Here is a 7,995-nt window from a genome sequence, read left to right as displayed (position 1 = left end):
ATGCTTAATTGTCATTATTTCATCATGCTCTTAATTAGTATACTCATTATTATTATTGACGCCATTAGTAATATGAGTAGCTAATTTCCCTTATGTCGGGATTAGGGAATCCATGGTAGGATTGTGACGATGTAGCGAATAAACTAGATAGTTTACTTGTGAGAACCTGTACCCATGGCAATTTAACTGTAATACCGACTTAGTTGAGTGCACGCTTCTAAGTTACCATTAATCTGATTAAATTTACTCCTAGATTAGAAGATTGGACTAAATAGACCTGCTATGAACAGTAGACTATCCTAATAAGGACGGAAGTTAAGTTAGTGGAAATCTAGGGTAGAAAGTGGATCGGAAGTACCTTTCCTGTATCCGTCTCACAGTAGATTGTCTAGGCTATTTGCAGCTGAGTCGATAGACTACCATGGTGAACCGAAATCCTGGCATGCTTTCTCTATTTGATCAACTTATTTACAATTCTCTCACTTTTATTGCTCTTGTTTAATCTCTCTTTCCTTTAATCCTTATTTAGTTTAGAAATCAATAATCAAACCCCCCATTTTGTGACCCTAATAGACTGACCTTTAACAGATATCTTGCCTCCCTGTGGAGATCGACCCTGCTTATCACTAGCTTCTTTGTTAGTTTTAATTAGGTTTATTTTTGGTACAAAACGACAGTATCAAATTTTGGCGCCGTTGCCGGGGAGGCAATAGCCCTATCTGTTTTTGTTTTCGTTTATTTTTATCCGTCTCAAGGAATTTCTATTGGCCTTGAGGCAGTTCTCACTTATTTCTTTCAGTGTTGTGTATGCCCAGGTCAAACAGGTCGGATTTAGTTCCAGCTAATCCTGAGCCAAAAAGACTGTTTCGGCATAGACTCCGTCTGCAAAGAGAAATTCGAAAGGAAGACTTGAGTACTTTCGAACCCGTGCTACAACACTTCTTATTTGCAGAAGAACCGTCTTTTGAAGAAGACAATCTCATTTCTGCCGACAAGCCAGTAAAGATGCCTAACATTGCAAGTCACTCAGAGCCCAAAGCATCCTCGATCCCTAAAGGTTTCAATCTCACAACTGAGGACGGTAACACTTTCGATATCGGTCCGTCTTACATAAATCCGGTGGAAAAAAATCTGTACCGAGGTGTGGCGGGTGAAGATCCGTGAAAGCATATGGAAGTCTTTACTGACTATTGCTCTACTATTCCTGCCACTAAGGGAGTAACACAAGACAAGATAAAGGAAGTGCTTTTTCCTTTTTCTCCGACTGACTCAGCCTGTGAGTGGCTGACTGATCTTGACCGGACTGCTGTCGGTATCACCAACTGGGAGACTCTCGCACTTGCCTTCTACAAAAGATACTTCCCTCCATAACGCACTAATCAGCTGAGGAGTAAGATTACTAGTTTCAAGCAGGCACCTGATGAGACTTTCTATGAAGCTTGGTGCCGGTTCAAGAAGTTGGTGAGGTCTCTTCCTCACCATGGTTTTGATCAGTGGTTCTTGTGCAACCAGTTCTACAATGGGTTGTACGATGACCACAGAGCTATACTTGACGCCTCATCCAACGGGAGATTTCAAAAGAACATTGATGATGATAAGGGATGGGGCATTATTGAGGAGATGGCGACCCATTGTGCTGAATATGGGAACCCACGGGACGGTATTCGAACGGTCCATTCGGTTGATAAGGCAGTCGTGGCTCAACTGGAAGCCATGAATGCTCGGTTTGATAGATTGGAGCTGCAATCTGCTGGGGATCAACAGACGGTTCATTTGTTGACTAGACAAGAAACTGTCACTTGTGAGAGGTATGGGAGCAATAACGGTCATACTGCTATTGGCTGTCTGACTGAGAAGGAGCAAGTCCTTGCCTTTCAGCAATATAGACAAGGAGGAGGTTCCTATTACAATAATCAAGGGGCAGTCCATCCCAATTTGAGGTGGACAAGTCAGAATGTTCTCAATCCCACTCCTCCACCGCAGCAGCAGCAACCTTATGTCCCTCATCACAAAGCTCAACAAGGCTTCCAAAAGTGTCCTTCTTTTTCTCCACCGCACCAAGGAGCTTCATCTTCTAGTGGGGTAAGTGAGCTAGCTGAGTTAAAGTCAATGCTTCAATCGTCGACAAAGCAATGGCAGATGAGTGACCAACAGAAGGAAGCTTCAATCAAGTCACTTGAAACCCAAGTTGCATAGTTGGCCGCGAGCCAATCCACAAGAAAATCGGGTCATTTGCCGTCTCAATCCGAGAATAATCCATATGAGACGATTAAGTTGATTAATTTGCGAAGTGGTCGTTCCTACGAAGGACCAAAATTGTTAGCTGATAAGGACATTTCAGACCCGAGGGATGCTATTATGGAGGATGAACAGTCATTTGTCGCTGAAAATATGCCGAGTTCAAAGGAAATACTCGATCGACTGATTTCAGGTGGTCGATCGAGTAGAAATGATGCTGAAATTACTCGATCGAAAGGAATTGTTGGTCGATCGAGTAGTCTGGATAATCAAGGCATCGATCGAGAGGTCCAAACCACTCGATCGAGTAAAAATATTGAAGAATCTGTTCGATCAAGTGAAAATTTACCTCGATCGAACATTGTTCGATCGAGTTAAAAAGAGCTTGAACCTGCTGAGACGTTGGAAGAGAGAAACAAAGGGCTCGAGATTCCTATTACGGTGCCCTTCCCAAGGCGATTACAGAGCACTAAAAGCCAATCAACAGTTCGGTAAATTTGCCGAGCTCCTGAAAAGCCTACAGGTTACTGTTCCGTTCGCCGAGTTGCTGACACAGGTACCCTCTTACTTAAAGTTTATGAAAGAAATTTTGTCGCGGAAGAGGCATATAAATGATCATGAGACGGTAACTTTAACTGAGGTAGGGACTGCCCTAGTTCAAAATAAGTTGCCACATAAACAGTCAGACCTGGGTAGTTTATCAATTCCGTGTCATATAGGAACCCATTTGATTGACAACGCGTTGTACGATCTTGGCGCTAGCGTGAGCGTCTTACCTTTGTCTCTCGCTAAGAGACTTGGTTTGACCAAATTTAATTGCACTAACATGACCGTACAGATGGCCGACCGTAGTATATCACGACCACTAGAAGTTATAGAGGACATACCTGTCAAAATCGGGAGATTCTTTATTCCCGTAGACTTCATAGTGCTTGATATTGCCGAGGACACTCATACCCCTATTATTTTAGGGAGACCATTTTTATTCACTGCTCGCGCAGTGATCGATGTCGGAGGTAAGACACTTACGTTTCAGGTAGGAGATGAAGAATTGATTTTTCATCAGTCTAAATATCGTAGGGCTCCCATGCAAGCTCAACCTTGCAATGCTCTATCCTCTACCGACTCAGGTATAGACACTTTGGCTGAGAATGTTGAATTTTGTGCCGCTCTTGTAACCCCTCCGCCTCAGACTGAGAGCGAAAAGGAGGAATATTCTTCTGTTTTCCTTGCTGCAGGTACAGATGAAATAAATGTCGGAGTTGTCAACGGTAAAAGTGCAATTAAAGTCAATCAGAATGGAGATGCCAATGTCAAAGCTGATGGGAAAGACAAAGGGACGAAGAAAGTTCGTGCATACGTGGACGTTAACTATTCTCCCTCTACTGGTTCGAATTCAAGCTCGTGGAGATCGAAGAGGACGGTCAAAGACGCTGAAGGGACCTCCTCCAATCAGAAGCCCTCCTTTGGGCTACTGAAATATTTTGGGAATTGAGCGGGGAATGCCCCGTTGTAACAAATTGTAAAACTTTAAATTTCCGTCGAATTTCTTTATCGCAATTTTAGGACTGCTAGACTTTAGTTTAATTAGCATAGCGAATATTGACTATAGACTGTTATTTTGCGATTTAGTATTGTCGGGATATGTTTGCGAGTATTTTTATGTAGGTTTGGGGAGAGAATGTCGCATTGTGATGAGTTACACGAAGAAAAGAACTCGATCGAGTACTTATTGTACTCGATCGAGAGGAATGCACAGGAAAAGGGTTCGATCGAATTGTTTTCAAATACTCGATCGAAATGGCAAAAATGAAGAGTTCTCGATCGAGTAATATTATGTTAGATCAAGCAGAATGAAGACCAGACTTCTCGTTCGAGTGATTTCAAATCACACGATCGAGTGAAATTGAAAATCACACGCAGGAAGTAACTCTTAAACTTCTTATTTTTCATTCTTTTATTTTCTTCTTCATTTGTCTTCCCCTTTGTGCGACATTTACCCCAAAACCTCCATAATTCTTGTCCTTTTGCCAAATCCAACACCCACATACTCATCCTTGCTAGCATTTCGACATTTGCCCCCTAATTTCCCCTTAAATTTCGTCTTTGTCGCGGTTAATTTGGGTAATCAGGGTTCGCGGGTTTTTTATTCGAAAATCCGTCATTTGCATCAATTTTTGTCGATTCTTTTGCTTATCTTGTGGGTTTCGTCATCAAGTAAGTTTTCCCTTTCCTATTTTGTTGATTAATTGCTTAAATTCGATATTAGGAGGTAATTAGAGGTTAGGGTTTGCGGTTTCACTCGAAAAACCCGACTGAAATTGGGGTTTTGTGTTTAAATTGTTTAATTAATTGTTTCCCCCATTGCTTACTTGATTAGTATGGAAAGTAGTTCACTGCCTTCGACTAGTTCGACTGTTTGTCCGTCCTCGATTGAGACGGTGGTCCCTGCTGTCACCACCGTCACTACGACTGTCAGTACCCCTGTTTTACCTTCTGTTGTTACTGGTACTGCCGCTGCTAGTTTCACCTCTGTCGCGGCTAGCTCTGTTTCTGCCTCCGTCTCAGCTAGCTCTGCTGCTAGTTTTGCCTCTACTTCTACCAGTACAGCCGCACCTTCTACGTCTGGTACGGTGACCACCCCTGCTGCGTGGTCACCAGCTGCTTACCGAGCGGCCTTAGTACCTCGTTCCGTCAGAGGACAGGCTTCTTCTTCAGGTACTAGAGGCCGGGGTCGCGGACGAGCCACACCTGCTGCTGGCCCCGTCACTATCCGAGTTGACGACTCACTTGACCCGCACCCCGACTTGATAGGCTAGGTATTTACGAGCCTGTTGTTGAGATTTTGAGGGGTACGGGGATATCTGGACTAGTCACCATGAGTGCCTTGACCTTCAAGGAGCTGACCCTTGAGTTTTGCAGCTCCTTTACCTTCTCTTCTGGCGCCTACGCCACTGACCCGACCTGTGCCTCTGTTTCTTTCCGGTTGTTTAACCGGACTATTTCTTGGACTTTAGAGGAGTTTGGTACTAGTTTAGGTCTTTCTTTTACGGGTGACACTGTCGCCCCTAGGAAGGTCATCCGGTAGTTGTGGAGGACCTTGGCACAGACAAATTACGAGGAGCGCAAGCTCGCGAATGTCCACCTTCCCCCGGCCCGTTACTTCTTGCGTCTCATTGGTGGGACAATCTTTGGCCGTAAAGAACCTAACAATGTGAACAACATTGAGCTGTCTATTCTTGGTGGGTACCTGAACATTGACAGTGAGAGACCCTTTGTGCTTAACATTGCTTACTTGACTGCTCAATACTTTCACACGGCGGGGCAGAAGACTACGGGCACCATTGTTTGCGGTGGCATAACCACTTTTCTTGTCCGTTCTATCTTCCCCGCCTTTCCCCGTGACTTACAGTACCTAGACACGGATATGTACCTTGACCTGGCAGCTATGCTGTCTATGACTTGGCTTACTTCTGACCATCATACATGGAAGATTTGCGGTTCCTTGTCTGTACCCTTGCCTTACACCACTCTGCCTCGTCTCGTTCCCCTGCCCACTGTTAGTGGTAGGTTACCTCCACCACTACCCATGTATCACCTCCCGCTTGCTCTACCTCCTACTATGTCTGCTTCTAAGAAGCGGAAGAGACCTGTGACCGGAGAGGGATCCACACCTTCTACGGGTGGCCAGGCTTCCACGACCATTCCTACCCCGATCCCTACTCCTACTCCTACTCCTGTACCAGACCAGACACAGCCGGTTTACCCGGCTAATTTTGTTCCTCCTTCACCCTTTGAGGCGTCCACGGTCCTTGACCAAGGACGTCGTGACAGTTTGTTGTTTGAGCTTCTTAGCAGGCAGGCTCGTATGGAGCGGGACATTGCTCTTACTTTGTTCCCTCTATACGAGTATCACATGATGCGACGATGTCCTGTTCCTGAGGGTTGGCCATACCCGTCTTTCTATCGGTACCCAGCTGAGGGGTACCCAGAGCCAGCTAGTGACGAGGAGGAGGGCACAACTGAGGAGGAGGCACGTACTCAGGCTGAGGAGGAAGGAGCAGGAGAGAGACCCGGACTACACGGTGACGGCGGAGGACGTGACGGACGAGGCTGACGAGTAGCTACTGGTCTACTCACTTCCCCAGTTTTCAGGCTGGTTTCGGGAAGTTCGTGTTTTGTATGTACATTCTTGTTCTTTTATTTCTTTTTGTCTCCTTTTTATTTATTGTTTTTCATACATTTATTGGTTGTATTTTCCCGTTCCCTCGTATATATCTGCTGGTGTATGCTGGAGGACAACGAGGGCGTTGTCCGTTTTGGTTTGGGAAGGGTAATGCATCCTTTGAGTCTGCATTTGCATTTGTTTTGTATTCACGTTTCTATTTTCGGCTTGCATTATTTTCATTTATTTCAAAAATCATAAAAATCCAAAAAATTAGAAAATTTCAAAAAATTAATAAAATATTCACGTTTCATTTTGCATATAGGTTGAGTCGGAAAGGTTGATTTCCGTGATGATATTGCACTGTAACTTGTCATTTTTACTTGAGCCTTGCACTCTATCGACAATTATTAGCTGAGTCTTACGCATATCTACGAGTTTTTGTTCAAATTAAGATGACCGTGTAGACTTGACCTGATAAATTGGCAACCTACTCTATAATTTTTGAGATTTAGAGCCATATAACTGGTGACATTCATGATCGGTTTACATAGGAATTGAGAGTAGTACTCCTTGCATAACATGTTTATCATTTTTGCACATTCATGACATTCGATTTCTTGTCAATTGCATACATTCGGGTTTGTAGTCGGTGTCACATGCAGGGAGGTGCTTGAAAATTTCCCTTTCTTATATTTTTCACCCATTTAGCTCCATTTAAGCCAAATTTAGCCTTTTTGACCCATTAGCTACACCCAAAACTAAGCCTGCCCAGTCAAGCTAGTTTAGTGTGTCAATTGTGGTATGTTGATCCATGTTGCGAGTTTGGCCCGTTTTTATTGTTGGAGTTGGTGGAAAATGAGGAAGGAGAAAGGATGAAAAATGAAAAAAAAAAGACGTGAAAGAAAAAAAAATGAAAAAAAATGAAAAAAAAAAAGAGTTGAATTCACGTGAAAAAGAAAGAAAAAAAATTGAAAAAGTTGGTTAGAATTGAAAATGAGACCGTATTAAAAAAGGGAATTTTGTGACCGTCTCACTCCTCTGTTCTTATTCATATATTTTTGAGGAGATAGTGTATTTGGTTAGTGAGATTTGTGCCAATGAAAGGCACTTGTGCTTTATTTTCAGTCAGTTGAGAATCAAATGGTTTTATATGGTCTTGTTTAGGAGCTAGCTTGACGCTTTACCTTCACATTCCCATAATTTGTTTTGCCTTTCTTACCTGAACCTCACTTTCCCATATTATTTGTAAGCTCTCGGCTGTGGCGGACATTGTTGGTTGGAGTGTATGCACAGTACTTGAATCGTCTATCATTTTTGTTGCATGCATGTTATGTAGGTCGCAGTTTAGGTGAGTGTCTGTTTCTCTTTCTCTCTTATACATATATAATTCACCCTTTGCTTCATGAGAGAAGAGTGACCACGTGAGAGTCCGATTTTGTTGGTCTTGCAAGGTCGATAGGTCAGCTTTCTTTATGACCCTAATAGACGGACCTTTAACAGATATCTTGCCTCCCTGTGGAGATCGACCCTGCTTATCACTAGCTTCTTTGTTAGTTTTAATTAGGTTTATTTTTGGTACAAAACGACAG

General features: G+C 43.3%; 1 non-coding gene across 1 annotated transcript; it reads right to left on the bottom strand.

The window, feature by feature from the left end:
- Positions 1–1,381: 1,381 nt before the first annotated feature.
- Positions 1,382–1,487, bottom strand: LOC141615793 (small nucleolar RNA R71). The gene has a single exon (XR_012530190.1). It is a non-coding gene; the product is annotated as a small nucleolar RNA R71 (small nucleolar RNA).
- Between the last annotated feature and the right edge of the window lie 6,508 nt (positions 1,488–7,995).

Source organism: Silene latifolia, chromosome 11 (assembly GCF_048544455.1).
Source record: "Silene latifolia isolate original U9 population chromosome 11, ASM4854445v1, whole genome shotgun sequence".
Taxonomy (NCBI): domain Eukaryota; kingdom Viridiplantae; phylum Streptophyta; class Magnoliopsida; order Caryophyllales; family Caryophyllaceae; genus Silene; species Silene latifolia.
Note: the sequence above shows the minus strand (reverse complement) of the source record. Positions and strands in the feature narration are given on the sequence as shown.